The following is a 20,432-nucleotide window of genomic DNA, read 5'->3' on the forward strand; positions in this document are numbered from 1 at the left end:
AACACACCAGCCACCATCTTACAACAAACTGACAGATGGGTGGTGGTGTAGATAAGTACTATCTGGTGTTTGTAATAACCAAAGTAACCAAGCTATTAAAAAATGAATTGAGATCTGTTCCTAGCTTTTGGGCTGGGTTTTGCACATACCCTGCACTATCATTATGTGTATATGTCTCCTTGACAAAACTGTGAGCTCCTCAAGGGCAAAGACCACGGCTTACCTATCCTTGGATAGTCTCCTCCTCTCCCGTCACCTGATCACCTAGCACTGGGCCTGGCGATAGTTGGTGCTCAATAAATGTTTGGTGACTGAATGGACAAACGATAGGAGAAACATAAAACCAATGAGGTGGAATCTAATTCCACAGCCTGCAAATCAAAATCAGGCTGCAAATGGAGGTCATTTTCAGAGGGATATATCTCAGTCACGTGCAGTTAATCAGAGCACAGCAATTTTTTTCTTTTTTTGTAAGCAGAAGACAGATTATATATTTTTTCACATGGCCTCTAAATAGCATCCTCTTCAACTAATTTCAAAAGCAAATGGGATACTTGAAACACCAAATCGAATGCCGATGTGGGTTGGCATGTGGATAATTCACAAAGGGTGAATCTTCACAGCCATGACAAAATCAGGCATGGCCAAGAAATTTAATGGAACTGATGGGGTGTCCTCATGGCTCTAAAATTGCCCCAAATTTTCCAGCAAAGTGCTCTAGCCAGGGTGCCTTGAACTGGACAGCCCCAGATACATTTCTTCTCCCTTGGACCCAACTCAAGACTACCATCTGCCTATAGAATGTGTATTAAAACTTTGTCTATTTATCATTTTCACAACCCAATCAATTTAATCAGAGCAATGTCTAAAGGCAGAACTGTCTGTGTGCCACTCTGGCTTCCCTATAATTCTTTGGTCCTGGGTCAAATGCATTCTCTTCATGTAGCTAGTAGTTTACTGAGTGGACACAGCCTCTGAGATTGGCCCATTTGGGAGGGTGTGGTGAGGTCCAGCCCACTGTATAAGGTCGGAGCAGGACTCTGGACCCAGCTGCCTGGGTGAAAATCTGAGCTCTGCTACCTACCTACCATCTGTGCCACCTTGGGCAAGTGACTTAGCACCCTCATACCTCAGCATTCACCACTCTAAAATAGGGATGATATTACTAGCACTTATCTCAAAGCACTGCTAAAAGGATTATAGGAGTTGATTTTGTTGTTGTTGTTAGGTGCCACTGAGTTGGTTCCAACTCATTGTGACTCTATGTACAACAGAACACATCACTGCCCGCTCCTGTGCCATCCTCACAGTCATTGTTATGCTTGAGCCCACTGTTGCAGGCATTCTGTCAGTCTATCTCATTGAGGGTCTTCCTCTTTTTCACTGACCCTCTACTTTACCAAGCATGATGCCCTTCTTTTTTCCTCCTGTCCAAAGTACTTGAGATGAAGTCTCACCATCCTTGCTTCTAAGAAGCATTATAGCTGTATTTCTTCCAAGACAGATTTTTTCATTCTTCTGGCAGTTCATGGTATATTCAGTATTCTTTGCCAACACCATAGTTCCAGGGCATCAATTCTTCTTTGGTCTTCCTTATTCTTCGTACAGCTTTCACATGCATATGAAAAAAAAAAAAATGAGGCGATTGAAAATACCATGCTTTGGGATAGGCGCACCTTAGTCCTCAAAGTTACACCTTTGCTTTTTAACATTTTGAAGAGGTCTTGTTCAGATTTGGCCAATGTAATACATCATTTGATTTCTTTACTGTTGTTTCCATGGGTTTTGATTGTGGATCCAAATAAAAAGAAATTCTTGACAACGTCAAACTTTTCTCCATTTATCATGATGTTGCTTATTGGTCCAGTTGTGAGGATTTTTGTTTTCTTAATTTTGAGGTGTAATCCATACTCAAGGCTGTAGTCTTTGATCATCATTAAGTGCTTCAACATTCCCTAGCATACAGTAAACAGCAGATAAGAGCTTGCTATTATAATTATCAAAGGCGATTGTGAGACGATGACATTGAAAGCTACCTTCATATAAAACTACTTAGCTTACATTTATTTTTTGAAGAAAAAAAAGAACCGCTTTGGGGTTAGTGCAGACGATGAATGAAACTGGACATCTACCTAACAGCCCATCTCTTGATACTTCTGGCCATGTCTGGATTTTGATATTTTGGACCATCTCTTGATACTTGTGTCTCCAAACTCGCAGCAACACCTTCTTGCTTCTTACCTCCTTTTTGTCTCTTGTCTCCTATTTCCTGTCTCTGCAGCTCCAGAGTGGGAGGGACTTTAGTTTTCAGGTTTGGAAGGGGCATGGCATACTTAGCTCTGTCTGTCTTCTCACCGATTCTGACACCAAACCAGGCCTGCCAAGGATAACTTCTCCATGGTGGTACAGCCTCTGTGAGATTGGGCAGACAGGTGGGTCCTGGCCCTCCTATTATGAGGTAGTGTCTCCTGGCACTGACGCCTCCACCCAAACACAAGTAATTTAATGATAGGCTTCAGGTGGAGCTCAGATGAGAGATGATATTACTGAGAGGAGGGCTCAGAGCTACAATTTCCAAATGCTTGTGGAGGTACTTTGAAAGCCAAGAAGCATCTCAGAAACACAGCGGTTTTCAAACCTTATCCACTTGGCAAAGTTGCTTTGACTCAGAATGCTGAGCTGAACCCAGGTAAGGGGTCAGGAAATTGACCTGGACCAAGGAAATAGTATAATGGATACTCTTGCTTGTCTATCTCCTGCCCTATTCTTCTTTCCTAATAGCCCCACCCCATTTCATTCTGATACAACACAGCATGGTAATATGTAACATTTGTGCCTGCAATGTGCCAGGCACTGTTCAAAGCACCTGGGACTTATCTATTCACTTAATCCTCATAATAACCACATGAAGTAGACATATTACTATATGCATCATACAGATAAGAAAACTAAGGCACAGAGAAATCAATAACATGCCCAAAGTTGTCTATCTAGTGAGTAGCAGAGTCATGACTTGAATCGAAGCATCTGGCTCTGGAGTCCAACCTGTTAATCAGCATGACGTTCTACCTCCATTCCATTCTCAGCTCTTGGAGTGGGTCCTGATTAGTTTAAACCACTGGAAGCATGGCATATCCCTGCTAACTGTATTGGTCCAGAGGGGACATGACATGAGATGAGTCAATCAGATGGAACCAAAAACAAAAAACTAAACCTACTGCTGTCGAGTTGATTCCGACTCATAGCGGTCCTATAGGACACAGCAGAATTGCCCAGTAGGGTTTCCAAGGAGTGGGTGGTAGATTAAGCCACAGTTCTTAACCACTGCACCATCATGGCTCCAATCAGAATGGAAAGGACAGACTGTAGCCTGCAACTGGGAAAGGAAGCCTGGTGTTCCTCATTGTTACTTCCTAAGGTAATCTATGCCAGTGTTGGTGACAGCAGAGAAAAGAGATGGAAAACAATTTGAGACCTGTTGACATTGTTCCCCACTGAATTGACTAGCTCTGGAATCTGCCCTACTACTGGACAAATGTGGCATATAAAATATTTTCCTATTGCTTAAACTAGATTGTTTCTGCTACTTGCATCTAAAAGCATTCAAAGTGATATATTTGGGCCTTAGAGGTCTATCAGAGTGGGCAGTGTGGAAGCAATGTCTTGGTAATGGCGGTCTGGATGGAGTGTTAACAAAACTCAGCTTCTATTAACATATGGTCTTCCCTTTGTCTGGAAACCCCTTCCCCAACCCTCCTACTTCCTCCCCACCCACACACACGTTTTTCCTATGACTCCTCCTCTCGACTATTCCATGAATTCCCCAAGGATATGGCCTGTATCTTATTTCTCTGGTATCATCACCCCAGAGCTGCCCACTCCCCATGTCTCTCCCCTGGCCCAGCACCCAGCAGATGCCTGGCACAGAAGAGAGGTTTCAGTAAATGTTTGCGGGATGCATGAATGGACAAATGAATGGATTCCGTGAATCCACATGCTGCTAATTTGGAATCTGTGATATTTTGGAGACAGAATATTTATTGAGTAAAAGTTTGGAAAAAAATACTCTAACTTGGGCTTTTACTGCTTATGTAGTTCATTACTAAGGAATGCAAGTCTCTGGTCCTCCTTCCTTCCTCCCCAGTACTTTCCATGTTTTATAATATGTAGAATAATTGCAACTAAAGAAGCTGCATTTCTTTTAAAGGAACAGCTGACTTTTGCTATAATTAGACCTCTTGGTCAATCTGGAAGAATTTTCTTCACCCCTGCAGCTCCCTCTTACCCTCTACTCCTTAATCCAAAGGAAGTTTCACAAGACTTAGTTAATGAGAATTTCACTTCTAGTTCTCTCTCTCTCTGTCTCTATATGTAAAATACTTGAGAATGAACTGTAGAACAGAGATCATTTCAAAGAAAGTTGGCTGTATCAGCAGAATGCAAGAAGAAACATGAGGATAATACTTGGTCATTGAATTAACTTGTCTTCCATTTGACAGTACAAAGGTCAGGGCTCCACAAATTTAGGAAAGCGATGGATTGGGCAGTGGTGAGGATTTTTGCCCCTCTTCTCTCAGGATGAGGGTGAAAGGGTTCTGGGAACATGGACAGTGGTTCTCAAGGAATGGGCCCTGAACAGCAGCATCAGCATCACCTGAGAACTTGTTGGAAATATACATTCTCAGGTCCCACCCCAGACCTCCAAATCAGAAACTCTGGGAGTGGGCTCCAGTAACCTGTGTTTCAGCAAGCCAGCCCTCTTGGTGATTCTGATGCAGCTCACGTTGGAGAACCACTGTTCATGAGTTAGGCAGGCCTTGTTTAGATCCTCATCCACCCCTCTGCAGCCTTTGGATAATCTTCCTAACATTCACTCTCCATTTGTAAAATGTGGAAGAAATGTCTCTTGTGGCGTTGCTGTGTGTATTAATGAGTCTGTATGTGTTACACTCTCAGTACAGTGCTGGGCCAGAGTGTTTTCTTTACCATTGCAAAGAAAATGAGCAGAAGGAAGAATACATAGAGAATGGAAAAAGCCCTAATTTTTATTCTGTGATTGGTTACAGAGGTTGAGGTAGAAGAGTTAAATGAGGGATAAGAATAAGAGGGAAAGAATAGAAGGAGAAGGGGGAGACTCCTGGACAGTTCTGAGGATCTATTCATCGAACAAATGTGTGTTGAGGCCTATCTGTGTCTTTTACAGGAGTAGGGGTAGGGGATCCAAGGTGAACAAGATAGGCATGGTCCCCAGGTCTCAGAAGTCGTATAGTTCAGTGGATGAGGTGGGAACTATGTTTTCTCAAGCCAGGTTCACACAGAGGGTTATCACAGAGGGGGCACTCAAGTCACTCTTTAGCAGGGAGCAGGTCAGATCAAACTGTGGTGCTGGCAAGGAATACTGAATATACTGTGGACTGCCAGAAGAATGAACAAGTCAGCCTTAGAAGAAATACAACCAGAATGTTTCTTAGAAGTGACGATGGCAAGATGTCAGCTCACTTACTTTGGAAATGGCATCCAGGAAAGACCAATCCCTAGAAGAGAACATCACGTTTGGTAACATAGAGGACCGATGAAAACAAGGGAAACCGTCAGTGAGATGGATTGACACAGTAGCCACAACAATCTACTCAAACATACCAAGGATTAGGAAGACGGCACAGGACCGGGCGACTTTTTGTTCTGCTAAACGCAAGGTCACCATGAGTTAGAGCTGACTCCACGGCAGCTAAAAACCACAGCAGGTCTATAGATCCCAGTGAACAAATATCAGAGCCAGAAGACTTCCACCAGTGGGTGGGAGGAACGTGGTGTGGTCTGAAGGTACCCATCACCTTTTCTGCTAGGGTGTTCAGGGTGTGTTGTTGGGAGACTGTTTCTCCTTCCTAGAGGAATTAAATACTCCTCTGCTTTCTCTCTGATAGACCAGAGTTCCTTTACCCCAAACCTCTCCCCTCAAGCCCTTGACCCAGACAACTCATTCTAAAATATCACAGATATGTTGAAATGCAGGAGTCAGAGGAAGAGTGACACTGATAATAATGGGGATAATAGCAATAGGTGTTGTCTGTGGAGTGTTCTTGCAGTATGTCTGGTGTGGGCTGTGGTTTTATCTCTTTCTTTCTCTTTCTCTCTCTCTCTAGCATCTACTGAATTCTCATCACAACTCAATAAGGTGAACAATATGGATTTTCTCCGATTTTATAGATTAGAAAAGTAAGGCTTCAAGAGATTAAACAACTTCCCCAAGGTACAGGACTAGTTAGTAACCCTTCAATACAAGGCTGAAGTTTTCATCTAAGGAAATTGAGCCCAGAGCAACCCAGGGCAGGGGGTTTTCTCAGGATACACAGCTACTTACCAACACAGCCAGAACTCGAGCCACAATCTCCCAGTGCCCACTCCCTGAGCCCCAGGAAATGTGTACTTTTGTTTATGGCAAACCACAATGCAATAACAGTTTTGTGACAGATGGTTCAAACCCCTTCGAAAGAGAAAGAAGATTAATGAAGCTACTGGTACCATCAGTTGAAAAGTCCTGGAATTCAAAATTTGTCTTAACTGATTTGCACAATCACTGCAGCCATGTTTATATGGAAAATGTATGGCACATGCTTTGATTGCCACGAATAATAAATCCACACAGCCCTCCCTTCTCCCTCCAACAAAAATCCTTTTCTTCCCTGGCTATTTAATATGCAAGGCAGATTGGAACATTAACAGTGCAAAAGGGTAAATAATCTGGTAATTGATCTGGGATTTGTGGATTTTTACCTCAAATTTCTGTTTATAGTTGAAGGTCGTAAGCTATACAAACCTCTATTGATCAGAGCTCTTTGTTTAAACAGAACCTACTGTATTTATTTGTGCTGCTCCTCCAAAGTCAAACAAAAGGGGATGGATCTAACTAAATCTCGGCATGACACTGTGGACATGTGGCTCAGTCACTCGGTAGACAGATGTTTTCAATCTGTACAGTTTGTCTTTCATATCCATATGAGATGGAGCAGCCTTCACATAGCCTGGGAGACATGCCAGCAAGAGAAGACAGGCACTTAACCCTTCTGTGGCCAGTTTCCCCGTTCTTCTTAGAAACCCAGATATGACTCCTGAGAAGCAGGCCACTATCCTAGAGTACAACCAAGGGCACTCAGTGCTGTTGTCTTGTCTGCAGTCACTCGATGAGTCTAGAAAAAAAGTTAATTCTTTTGCCTTCCACTCCCATTCCCACTCCACAGCCTGCAACTCCCTACCCTTGGCAATTCCTTAAAGTAGAGGTTTTGGACGGGGAATGGTGTTCTCTGCTGTCTCTGGGCGCTTCAGATGACCCTGCCTGGAGCATGGCAGAAGTCATAGCTAAGGGCCAGTGTGGCCAGAGCTCTCAAATGCAGGCAGGCTGCTATTAATTAGACCCTCTTTTCTGCACTACACTTAACTGTTTGTCCATTTCCATACATCATTTCCTTAAAGCCAAATGTAACCCAGGATTTCTCAGCCTCAGCACTAATGACATTTGGGGCAGGATAAGTCTTTGTGGGGGGAGGGGGAGGGCTGCCCTGTGCATTGTAGGATGTTTAGCAGCATCCCTGGCCTCTACCCACCAGATGACAGTAGCACTACCAACCCGCAGTTGTGATAACTAAAAATGTCTATAGGCATTGCCACATGTCCCTGAGGGGCAAAATTGCCCCAGTTTAGAAGCACTGCCTTAGAGTGACGGCATGCTAGAGGTAATGGGTGGGAGTTTTGGAGGCAGGCCAACCTCACCTTGATTCTGGTCCCGGCCTCCTGAGAGCTGTTTGATTTTGGCCAAATGCCTTCCCCCTCTAGGTCCCAGTTTTCTCCTTAGTAAGGTGTGACAAACATTCCTACCTTGCTGAGCTGCTCTGTGGAGCCAGTGCAATGCATTGTGGGCAGTACTTCACCCCCAGCCTGGGCTAGAGGGGCACCCACAGGGCACTTACTAGGGCAGCACAGAGAACCTGCTGAGTGAGGGCAACCAATGCAAGATCTATGCCGATTGAGCCGCCATAGGGTTTACAATGTCCTTTGCCAATTGCAAGGAGGCCCTAGGTGATGCACATCCTTAATGCACTTAGCTGCTGACCAAAAGGTTGGAGGGTCCAGTCTACCCAGAGGTGCCTCAGAAGAAAGGCTTGGCAACCTACTTTGAAAAATCAGCCATTTGAAATTCCTATGGAGCACAGTTCTACTCTGACACAGGTGGGGTCATCATGAGTCTGAAATGACTCAATGACACTTTTTTTTTTGTCCATAGTGACAACTCTTGGTTTTTGGAGGGAGCCTTGTGGCTTGGCAATCAGAATCAGAACTGATTTTCTGTTTCCTTGAACCCTGGCTCTGTTGAAATAAAGACATTTGCTTCCCCCCACCACCCCCAACACTGGAACCAAAGGCAGACTGCTCGCAAATGCTTAGTAATGGTTCTGAGTAGGTTAATGCATGAAATAAATTGAAGTCCTTCATAAAATACGGCTATTCTCAGCTGGGCTGTTAACATCCTCCTTACTGTTAAATCTTTGGAAAATAGTATGTCAGTGCCTGGATACAATTATCGATGGCTTTGTCTTCAGACTGAGGTTCATATCCTAGCTCTGCCACTTCCCGTCAGTGTTCATGGGTAGTCCTTCACCTTTGTGTGCCTTCTCCAGCTGCCCTTGGTAAAATGGGATAATGGTACTAATTGCAAACTCGTGCTCTAAAAATAAACAGGGTACTATATATGGGTCCCTCAGTGTGTGTGTGGCACACTCTTGATACTAGCAATTATAAAAAAAAAAAAAAGCAATTATAGCTGCTATTATTATGTATTTTTTTTTATTATTGTCATTGTTGTGTTATTATTACTTCTATGATATTCTTTACTGGATGCCTCAGTCATATAAACACTCAAAATAATAGTAAGCCCATAATCCCCAACCCCTGCCCCCAAGGTCTTAATGTGTAAATACCTAAGTGTTTTAAGACATTCAATAACATATTTATGACATCCAGATAATTTTCATTTGTTATTATGATATTTTGTTACAGATTCAGTCATAATGTTTAGGGGAAAAGTTACTTCCACCCCTTCCAAACTCTGATATCCAAAAATAAGGTGGTATCCCTACATGCGGCAAAGTGCCACCCACGGGAAATGGAGTCTGGACAGCAATCTGGGGCTAGGGTCTTTATATGCAGGAGCAAGCAAGTTACTACAGTCAATCCTGGATACTATCAAAAGTCACAAGTAACTTTATGTCAGCACAGCATTTTGAAGCTTACAACTCAAGATCATATATATATCACTCATATATCCCCCACTACTCAGAGGCACGAAGGCCTTTACAAAGGCCCACCTTTAGAGCGGAAGTGAGACCCCCGGGGTTTCTGACTCTGGGTTTGAGTCACTCCTGGCTTGTGTATTTGCCAGGGTGGAAGTGGACAAGGTCTAGATCCTGCAGAGGATGGGTTCCTGTTTTCTCACCTCTTCATAGGCACGGATCCTTGGGCAAATGGTTTATAGAGTGCAAGAAGAGGAGATAACCATCAACTGAGCCACAGGCTTCCTGCCGCCAGTATTTCTCTCTTCTACCCAGCTCACCTCTTCTTCCCACACACCCTTTGTATTCTCCTTGAAGCTCACGGTATCTATTTTCACTGCAGGCAACAGTTTGCCTTTGGGCCATTTGTGCTAGGAAGCCTCTCCCTTGAAATACACGTTTTTTGAGACTTACAACATTATATATGTAATCTCTATGTAAGACATGAGACAGAATATAAAATACTCATAAAACAATGCATCAGTTTAAGAGCCATAAACCAATATTGGTGAATTTTCCTTCCCAAGGAAAATTTTTTCCCTCATCAAGTGACCACTATCCTGAATTTTATGTTTATTATCCTCTTGACTTTCTTTAAAGGTGTACCTCTTACATAAGCATCCTTCAATTATGTTTATATGTGTGCCTTTGTGTGTGCATGAGTGTATGTGTATAGCTTGTTTATCAGCTTTGTTAAAAAGCCATCATGCACTATACTATCTTATAGTACTTCTTTTTTTCTTTCAACATTATGTTTCTAAGATTATTCACGTTGGTGTGTGTACCTGTATGTAGTTCATTTATTTCCCTTTCTATAGCATTCTATTGCATTTATTCATTCTGTGGATGGATATTGGGGTCATTTCCAGTTTACCTGGTTTTCGTGTATTTGTTTTGCTTGTACGAACCTGGCTACTATGACATTCTTGTACATGTTTTTTGATGCACATGAATAAGAGTTTTTATACAGTACTTACCCAGGACTTGAACTGGTGGGGGGTCAACAGTCTGTAGATCTATTTCTATCATGTATCTCTGATTGTTAAGATCTGCTCCAAGGGAGCCCCTTGTTTCTTTCAGCTGAATTCTTTTTCCAAAAGCAAGTATCTACTTCACGAGAATGGGCTTTCAGCCAGGGTTCATCTCTCTCTCTGTCTTTCACATAAAAACCAAAACCAAACCCCTTGAGTTGATTTCGACTCAGAGCAACTGTATAGGACAGAGTAGAACTGCCCCAATAGGGCTTCCAAGGAGTGGCTGGTGGATTCAAACTGCTGACATTTTGATCAGCAGGCTCAGCTCTTAACCACTGCACCACATAAGGGGTGCTCTTTTTGCAGAGGTGGGAAAAGTTCCTCTCCACCCTCTCCCCAAACCTGAACCTACTTTGCTCTCCCAACACACGTATGCACTCACTGTTCTGTCACAACTCCTACCCTTGTGTTATCAACGAGCAAACTAAGTTGGTGCCTGTGGCAGTAGGCTCTTGCATCTTGCTCTCCCCCACTTTGTTTTTTATATCAGAAAGGGCATTTTACAACTACATATCTTAAAATGCCATGTAAAAAGATACCATACAACCCTGGGCAAGTTGCTTAATTGTGTTCCATCAAAGTTGCTAATTACTTGCAATATATTGGTCATAGCTTTCATGTAGAGAAAACTGACAGTGTGCCATGCATTGTGTTAGTATCTTATTTAATCAACAATGCCACCTCCAAGGTATTATCATTATCCCCATTTTATAGATGAGAACTTTCCTCCATCCAGGAGTAAATAGGAGCCTTTCTTAATGGCAAGAGGAGAGAAAATCATATTGTCTGTAGCAGTCCTTATTTTATGACATGCTCAGCCTTCCTGTGAGGCTCCAAGGCATTTGAGGTTGGTCCCTCCTCCCTAAGGTGGGAGGGCCTTGGCTAGTTCCTGTCTTAGATCCCCACATTTGGGATATCATACTATAATCCAAAGTCTTTATCTGTCAAACGGACATTAGAGCAGATAACTATTAAAAAACACACCAGTCATTACAATTAATTACAGTTTTTACACCTGCTTTGGAGACTCAAGATGAAAGACACTTTGTGAAGGCTGCGATTGTGAGCCATGCAATCAATCAAGCAATCTTATGCATAATCACACCAGGGTGTTCCTCAGTTGCTGAGAGGCTGGGTCGAAGGAGCTCCCAGGCCCCTCCCATATGCTGAAATTTCAGAGGTCTTTCAGCTCCCTTCACTCAACTCATCACACCTGAGGCTCTCTAAGCTGGCCCCCGCAGTCTCTAAAAGGAGGGCAATAACACCATCCAGTACACAGGCCTTTTATCAGGGTCATGATGAATGATTTAGGGAGACCTAAAAAAAATTTTTTGGGGGGGGTAGTGGAAAGTATTTTGAAGATCTTGATTTGAATCCTGGCTCTTATCAGTTGTTAGTCCCAAGCAAATTGCTTAATCTCTCTCAGTCTCATTTTACTCATCTATAAAATGAATATTAATAATAGTGCCTAACGCTTGGAGGTGGTATTGTTAATTAAATAAGACACAATTCCGGGCACACTGTGGGTTGTCTCTATGTGAAAGCTATTACCGATGTATTGCAAGTAACTAGCACGTTCCTGGAACACGGTTAAGCAACTTGCCCAGGGTTGTATGGTACAGCCCTTCTTCTAGGCTAGAGCCAGATGGTTATGATACAGGTCCCCATAAATAAAACACATCTCTTTAATGTGCAGATAAAACTGGATGGATGGATGGATGGTCACCAAACTTGGAGGGCATGTCTAGAATGATATGGCATAAAATAAATGCTAAGTAAGACATAGAAATTCCATGTGGGCTGTATTCAAATATTTAAAAAAAAAAAAAAAAGAAACAACCCAGGCATCTACCAGGGTAGCTCAAACTGAGATAAGAGTACATGGTACACATGACTTGTTTGTTGGGAAAGAAGTACATGACGTATGAAGATAATAAAGACGCAGGAGAAGCAGAGACAGAGGGAGTGAAAGACAGAGAGAGCGAGAGACAGAGCGAAAAGAGAGAATAATCAGAATAATCCTAAACACAGGAGTCTTTAGTGGCACTTACTTCCATGAGGAGATGCTGCTTCTCACAGGGGCAACTCCTCATGGCAGACGGTGGGGAAGCAGCCATGGGGATTTATTTATTTCATAATGGTTTATAAATATTCTTAGCAGCTAGCTTAAAATAAACTCCCAGGGAGGATCCTAAGTAGCCAGATTCTTCAGCTTGGGTGCTGGGTTACTTGTGCCAATATATCAGGTAGAACAGTCTTCTGAAGAGCTGTCACAGTGAGAATCCCATCCCTCCTAGGGTGATGAATGGAGGAAATTGAAACGCATGGAAACATGGCAATGAGAATGTCAATGACCAATGTCCCTATTTTTACAAGTAACATTCACAGCTAATATCCCAAATTCCCATGTGAAGGCACACCCAGTTTGCAAAGCCCTTTGCCTTTAATATCCCACCTGATTTGTAGAGCAACAAAGTAAGACGGCCAATGCAGGTGCTCATTTATTCTCACTGTTTGACATGTGTGGAAACAGAGGCTCAGGGAGGCCAAGGTGGTATGACCTAAGACTGGTGGCTGCCACGGATTTGTCTTTTCCAAGAGTCGGACAGATGGGCCTGATCGGAACACTAATGGAACAGTTCGGGAACACAAACATATGGCTTTGGTGGGGGTGAGGCAGTGGGGGGAGTGGGGGCAGAGTCATTTGTTCTGGGGGCAAGAGACAGGTGAGCAGAATTTCGTCTTCCTTGATCTTTCTCCAGGCCACAGCCCTCAGAGCCTGGTCAGTTCAGCCTTGTTAATGGTCACTCATCCATGGAAGGAAGTGTCAGAGAATGCTCTAGAGTTTGCAGGTTTGGTGAGGCGGTGGGCGGGAGAGTTTCTCAGGCCTGGTCCCAGTGCCTGGGCCCCTGGGTTGCTCGCAGGCTCTGGGAGGAGACCATGGGGATCGGCCAAGCAGGGAGATAAGCCATGTTATCGGCTGTGAAGGGTGGGAGCCGGCCCTGCATGGGGAGCCAGTAGCAAGATCACAGACAGCAGGGCCCATTCTGCATCTCACTTTGTATGGGCGTCAAGGGGCTTTGCTGCTTGACGGTTTGAACGCGCATTTCTTTTTTTTTTTTTTCCCCCACAGCTGTCAAATCAAATTGATTTTCAGTCATTTTAACCTGGGTAGGATCAGCAAACCAGGTCCCCCAGGTGGAAAGCTAGTTTATCAAGGAAGTCATTTATCCAATTCTTCTGTGATATGGACAGAAGTTTTCAGTGGCTTTTGGAAGATGAATAACCAAATCCAAAAGGTGCTGGTACAATAATAATAATTACCTTTTATGAAGCATCTACTACTTTACTTTGCGTTGCTTTTATAGTTCTCCAACAATCCTTTGAGGTAGGTAATAGCTCAATTAACAAGTACTTACTTCTCATGCATTCTCATTAAATGGTAACAACCCTAGGCTGTGTGTATTATTACCCCAATTATTCAGTACGTGCAACTGGAGCTCAAAAAATCTCATGGAAATTGTCCAAAAAGAGCTGGGATTCTGATGCATGCTCTTTCTGCCTGACCCTCTTGAACTAAGCACAAGTCTTGTGCTGCCTAAGTCCCCTCTCCCTTATCAAACCACTGTATTTACCTTTGGATTCTGACTTAGGACTGGGGCGCAGGCATTATCAGGTGCTTATTTTTGAAGCAGAGGCGTTAAAGGCATTGAGAAAAATAAGAGCAGAATGAAAATCTCCTAGTGGATGGCGAAGCCTGCGCCAGCCATTCCTGGCCCCTGCTCTTCAACCTGAAGCCTTTGCCCTGTAGGCTGCATCTTTCGTCTTTAGCAGGCTCAATAGCCATATGTGTGCAGAGGGGTTAATGGAACCCTGCTCCTCTGATAGCTGTCAACACTAAATAAAATAATGCATGTGAGTGACTAGCTCAGACCCTGGAATGCAGCTGGGCTCAATAGTTGCCTGCTCTAGAATCCATTCCACCACCCATCTGTCAGTTTGTCGTAAAGTGGTGGCTTGAGTGTTGCTAGGATGCTGGAAGCTATGCCACTAGTGTTTCACATACCAGCAGGGTCATCCATGATGGATAGGTTTCAGCAGAGATTCCAAACTAAGATGGGCTAGGAAGACGAGCTTGGCAATCTACTCCCGAAAATTAGCCAATGAAAACCCTATGGGTCACAACAAACAATTGTCCAATATAGTGCTGGAAATGAGCCTCCTAGGTTGGAAGGCACTACACAATAGCCACAACAATGGACTTGAGCCTACCAATGATTATGAAGATGATACAGTCCTGGGCAACATTTTTTTCTATCATACATAAAGTCACCATAAAGTCACCACCAACTTGATGGCAACTAATGACAACAACAACAAACAACAGCATCAATTAACCAAGAGGCCAAGTGTCTCTGTGTCCTATCTCACCAAGGATAAAATTACCGTGCCTTTGGTAGGATGGGCAACTTCAACCCTCAAGATGGGCATGGGTGTGAATTGAGGAATAGGTCTGAAATACCAGCAGTTCTCTTCCCTTTCCTGCTAGTGAAGCTCCAGGTAGGTGTGGGTCACCTGACCAGGGTAGTCAAATTTAGGCAATAAAAAAACAGAAGAAGCCCAGTTATATTTGAAATCCAGATAAACAGACCATCATTTTTTAGTTTAAGTGTGCCCCAACACCTGTCTTCTCCTCTGTGTTCTGGGCATCAATCCCCGTGGTCAGCTGCTCTCGGTGGAAGGAAGGCCCTGCAAGAGGCTCAGACCCTGGACATTCCTGGAACCAACCAGTTTGGATCCTTGGACTTGGCTAAGAAGACACAGGCAGCCCCAGAGAGAGCACAGGGTTGGTCTCCTTCCCCTAGTATGGAGGTACATAGGAATAGGGAACTGTAGATGTTGGCACAGTGATGGAAAACAGGTATTTCCTGGAGAAAGGCTTAATGTGATGGATGTTGTTGTTGTTAGGTGCCATCAAGTCAGTTCCGACACATAGTGACCCCAAGTATAACAGAACGAAATGTTGCTTGGTCTTGTGCAGTCCTCATAATTGTAGGTATGTTTAAGCCCATTGCTGAAGCCACTGTGTCAATCCATCTCACTGAGGGTTTTCCTTTTTTTTGCCGACCCTCTCCTTTACCGAGCATGATGTCCTTCTCCAGGGCCTGGTCCCTCCTGATAATATGTCCGAATTATGTGAGACAAAGTTTCCCTATCCTCGCTTCTAAGGAGCATTATCTTTTTTTTTGTTGTTAAAGAGTAAAAAGGTTTAATACCAATGCATTCCATTCCTAAAAGGTTAAATTATATCTTTGCATGCCTTTAGGGAAGGTTGACGATAACCACTAACAGAAGCATTATTTTCGTTACCCAGGGGTTACTCTGGTCATTCCTGTTAACCAGTTTTTGGACAGAGGAAAACCAAGTGCCATCTTGTCTGTATTGACATCTTCCAGTCTGGATGCAAATGACGTAATCCCCGAGTGTGCCAACAAGTACTACGATGCTCTTCTGAAGGCAAAAGAACAGAAATCTCAAAATGGTAAGCTTTTTCTTTACCCATTATTGTTGTTAGGTGTCACTGAGTCAGTTCTGACTCATAGCGACCCTATGTACAACATAACGAAACACTGCCCAGTCCTGCACCATCCTCACAGTTATTGTTATGCTTAAGCCCACTGTTGGAGCCACTGTGTCAATCCATCTCATTGAGTGTCTTCTTCCTTTTTGCTGACCCTCTACCAAGCATGATGTCCTTCACGAGGGGCCAATCCCTCCTAACAACAAGACCAAAGTATGTGAGACATAGTCTTGCCATCCTTGCTTCTATGGGGCATCCTTGCTGTACTTCTTCCAAGACAGGTTTGCTCGTTCTTTTTTCAGTCCATGGTATAGTCAATATTCTTCGCCAACATCATAATTCAAATGCTTCAATTCTTCAGTCTTCCTTTATTCATTGCCCAGGTTTCACATGCATATGAGGCAATTGAAAAGACCATGGCTTCGGTCAGATGCATCTTAGTCCTCAAAGTGACATCTGTGCTCTGATGGACAGTGCCACCATGTTAGGCCCTTCTGGGAAAAGCTCCCTGAAGTGTGTCTCTCCCACAGTCTGTCGTTTGGGGATCAATCAGAGGTAGGTTCCGGTTTGAAAAAACAGAAACTCACCAGGAAGGAAAATCGTTTGCACTGGAGGTGCTTTCTTTTCTCTCTCTCCTCTTCACTCTTCTCCTCCCACTTCTCTTGATTTCTCTCTCCCTTATTCTCAACTTCTTTCTTCTTCTCTGCCCTCCTTTCTACATTATGATGTAAGGCAGTAATTCTCAACAGGGGCTGCACCCAGGAAACATTTGGCAATGTCTGGAGACAGTCCTGGTTGTCACAACAAGGAGGTGTGCTACTTACATCTAGTGAGTAGAGACGATGGACACTGCTAGACATCCTACATGCACAAGACAGTTGCCTTTGACAGTGCCAAAGTTGATAAGGTGATTTAAAAGGCCTACTTGCCTTGACATGGGCTTTCTGTGTGACTTTGGACAAACTCACTGACCTCTCTTGGCCTTAGTTCTCACCTATGCAATGAGAGGTCTGGACGAGCTGGCCATAAGTATGCCAGTCCAGGTGTACCCATTACCAACATGTGGATGCAGTTCTTCCCACCCCTTGTGACAACTCTTGGGAGGCACTGAGTGCCTGGGCTGGGGCCCCTCAGTCCCTGTGCTGTGTGTCCCCTTCCCTCCTGGGTTGTCAGACCAGGGGGCCCCACCCCATCCCTACCCTCCTGGGACATCTCGCTCCTGGCCCTGTTCTGGCACAGCTGTCAGGACCGGCAGGGCCTCACCGGAGGGCCTTGTATGAATCTGGCACACCTTGCCTCCATTGCCCAAGGCCTGGCAGCAGATCAAAGAGTGCTGCTTAGAACAACATTTGGCAGCAGGAGGTGGATCAGCAAAATGGCCCTGACTGGTTGCAGCAAAAGTGAAGCCTCCCTGAGGTGTGGCGTCTGCAGTCTCCGAGGCCTTGGTCTGTGCCAGAGCCTGGCCTTCCCTGAGGCCTCACCGAGACGTTACACCTCCTCCCCGCCCTCCTGTCTCCCTGTCCCTTAGATTCTGGTGCTGTGGTACTCTTAGTGGATCCCAGGGTGCTTTGAGTATATAGCCTGGCCTGGGTGCTCTCAGCTCCTCGGCCTCCTGCCATGACGTAAAAACAACAGCAACAGCAGCTACCATTTCACTGAGCACTTGGGTGTCAGGTACTGAGCGAGGTGCTTCCCATGCTCTATTTCTTCCTATCCTCACAACGACCCTCTAAGCTGGGTTCTATTACTATTTCCGTGTTACAGCCATTTTAATAACCACACACGGGCAGTCATTGAAGCCCTTTACATCACACAACTTTCTATTAGCTCATTTAGCCCTAACAGCGTCACTATGAGGTAGATATTTTTCTTATCCCCATTTTACAGATGAAAGTGCAGAGAGGTGAGTAAGTAGTGGAGCTGGGATTCAGACCCAGATATTTTGGTTCCAGAATCCAAGCTCTTAACCATTATGCTACACAGCCTTTCAAAATAAACAAAAAGAGATTCAGAGAGATTAATTAACTTGCCCATGGTCACAGGGCTAAGATGTGTTAGAACGAGTAATAGGACCCAAGTCTATCTTTCTGGAGCCCTATTCTATTCATTTTGCCATAGTGCTATGTATTATATATATGTATGTGTGTGTGTATACATGTATATATCTATATCTGTATCTAAATGAACAAGTCTGTCTTAGAAGAAGTATAGCTAGAGTGCTTGAGTGCTCCTTTGAAGCAAGAATAGCGAGTCTTTGTCTCATGTACTTTGGACATGTTATCGGGAGGGACCAGTCTCTGAAGAAGGACATCACGCTTTGGTAAAGTAGAGGGTCAAGAAAAAAGAGGAAGACCCTCAACAAGATGGACTGACACAGTGGCTGCAACAATGGGCTCAAACATAGCAATGATTGGGAGGATGGCACAGGACTGGCCAGTGTTTCATTCTGTTGTACACAGGGTCGCTGTTTTTCTTTCATTTATTTGCTTATGCATTCATTTTGGGGACCGAAGTGATTTTACCAGCTTACATGGCATACACTTCTACTCTGACACACATGAGGTTGACATGAGTCGGAATTGATTGAAAAGCAATTTTTGGGGGGGGGCTACTATGATGATTTCATTAACAGTACATATATCTAAAGCAAAACACTGTTAACAATCCACAGTTAACTTTACAATATGCAGAATATTATGAGAACTGGAAAACAGCTTAAGTCATTGTCCTCAAAAGCTTACTGAGAGAAACCAGCCACATGAACATACTCTTTAGTTCTAATTTTAGAAACTCTTTGCAGCAGGAAGGTGCTCCATTCCACTGATAAATGGAATTAAGCTCTGAAAGAACCACCAAGGGCCAGAAGCAAAGATGGCCCCTAACTCAGTTTTGTCTGACTCTAGAACACTGCTCTTCACCATCAGCCCATTCTGCCTCTCCTGGGAATTCCAAAATCCAGGCCAGGCTTTGTTTGTGGGTGAAGAAGAATCTGGAGCCAGTGGTGGCCAAAGCAGAAGAAGTAATGGACGTGACAGGCAGCTCACCTTTCCAGTTGGCCCCAGAGCCCTGCCAGGTACAGCCTGGAAGCTTTCACAGGATTACATTCCTCTAGAAGGCCCCCAGGGCTTAATTCAGTTGCAAAATACCCTTAAAAACACCATTTTATCATTTTACTCCTGAGCTTTTCAGCCTGGAATTAAGTGCACTGGCATGGGCCTGCTGGCTTAGAGGCAGGTGCAGGGGACTACAGCCCAGGGACTGGAAAACTCCATGTGCCCCAGGAGGGGCCGTGGCTGAGCTGGAACTCCAGTGAGCTTGGGGCTCTTCAGGGTGTTTGCTTCTTAAGAACCTGCTGATCCATAATTACTGATGAGTTCGCAGAAAAGAAGCTGTAAATCTGCAGTGGAAGGCTCGGTGGGCCGGCAGCTGCAGGGGGAGGACAGAGCAAAGATCTCCCCACAGCTGCCCCTTTGCCTCCCTCTCCTGCCTCCCCACTGGCCCTGTGTGAACCCAGCTCCCCTTCTTCTCCACCTGGGAGGTGTCTGCCATTCGCATGGTTAAGCTGCCCCAGACCTGCCCGTGTCTGCCCCACCTGGCCACTCCCACCTGTCTGCTCCCTGGACAACAATTGTGCAAGAAGCTGCACACTCCAGCTGGAGGCACCACTGGGAGCAAGGTGACATGAGAGAGAAGCCTGGGGGTGGACTGGTTAGAGGGAAGACACCTCCGCAGGGAGGAATAAAGTTGACTGATCCTAACTGCCACATTCAAGGCCTTCTTTGTGCCGTGAAGAGTTGTTTTCCATATGCAACCCGAGTGTGACCTCACCCACCTGGGCAGTGGGCCCTGCATGCCATGGACCCTCCCAGACCACTCTCACCTCCTCTCCACACGCAAAAGAAAAAAAAATAATCTGACTGCTAAAGAAATGGAGAGTAGGGTCAATTTCCTGAAGCTTTCACGAGGAAATGGAAAGAGGGGTTGTATCAAGCATACGCCACAGGACGTTCCAAAAAATCTTTAAACATCCCCGCTCCACATTTCCTGCAGCAGTGGCCTCGTCCCTCTGGTCTACCTCAAGAATCTCCCCCAGCAGTCTTTCTGGTCACCCAGCTTTGAGTCCCTCTCAATTGCCTCACCTCCACAAAAAAACAAAACAAAACAAAAACCTTTCGGCTTTCATATCTCACCCTTTGAAACAGAAGGTATAACTCTTAGTGACACAGGAGGCTAGTTAGCAGATGGAAGATCAAAGCAAGTCCCAGAAGCCTTGGTCCATCAGATAATACACCCATTCTTTTTTAGCTTATTAATTTAAAAAAAGTAATATTTTTATCAAACAGAAAATTGGTAGCAATGTGATCTGATGGATATTAATATTTATCCCTTCTTTGGCTGGTTCAAGGAGCCCTGGTGGCATAGTGGTGAAGCACTTGGCTGAACCCATCAACTGCTCCATGGAAGAAAGATATGGCAATCTGCTCCCGTAAAGAT

General features: G+C 44.4%; 1 long non-coding RNA gene across 2 annotated transcripts in view; it reads left to right on the forward strand.

Moving 5' to 3' along the window:
* The window catches only part of LOC126064781 (uncharacterized), a 185,642-nt gene that overhangs the window by 79,330 nt on the left and 85,880 nt on the right, over nt 1–20,432 (forward strand). For both annotated transcript variants that reach the window (XR_007514638.1, XR_007514639.1), the window contains exon 4: nt 15,732–15,899. This is a non-coding gene — a long non-coding RNA (uncharacterized LOC126064781). The remainder of the gene's footprint in view (nt 1–15,731; nt 15,900–20,432) is intronic.

This window comes from Elephas maximus, chromosome 21 (assembly GCF_024166365.1).
Source record: "Elephas maximus indicus isolate mEleMax1 chromosome 21, mEleMax1 primary haplotype, whole genome shotgun sequence".
In the NCBI taxonomy this organism is placed as follows: domain Eukaryota; kingdom Metazoa; phylum Chordata; class Mammalia; order Proboscidea; family Elephantidae; genus Elephas; species Elephas maximus.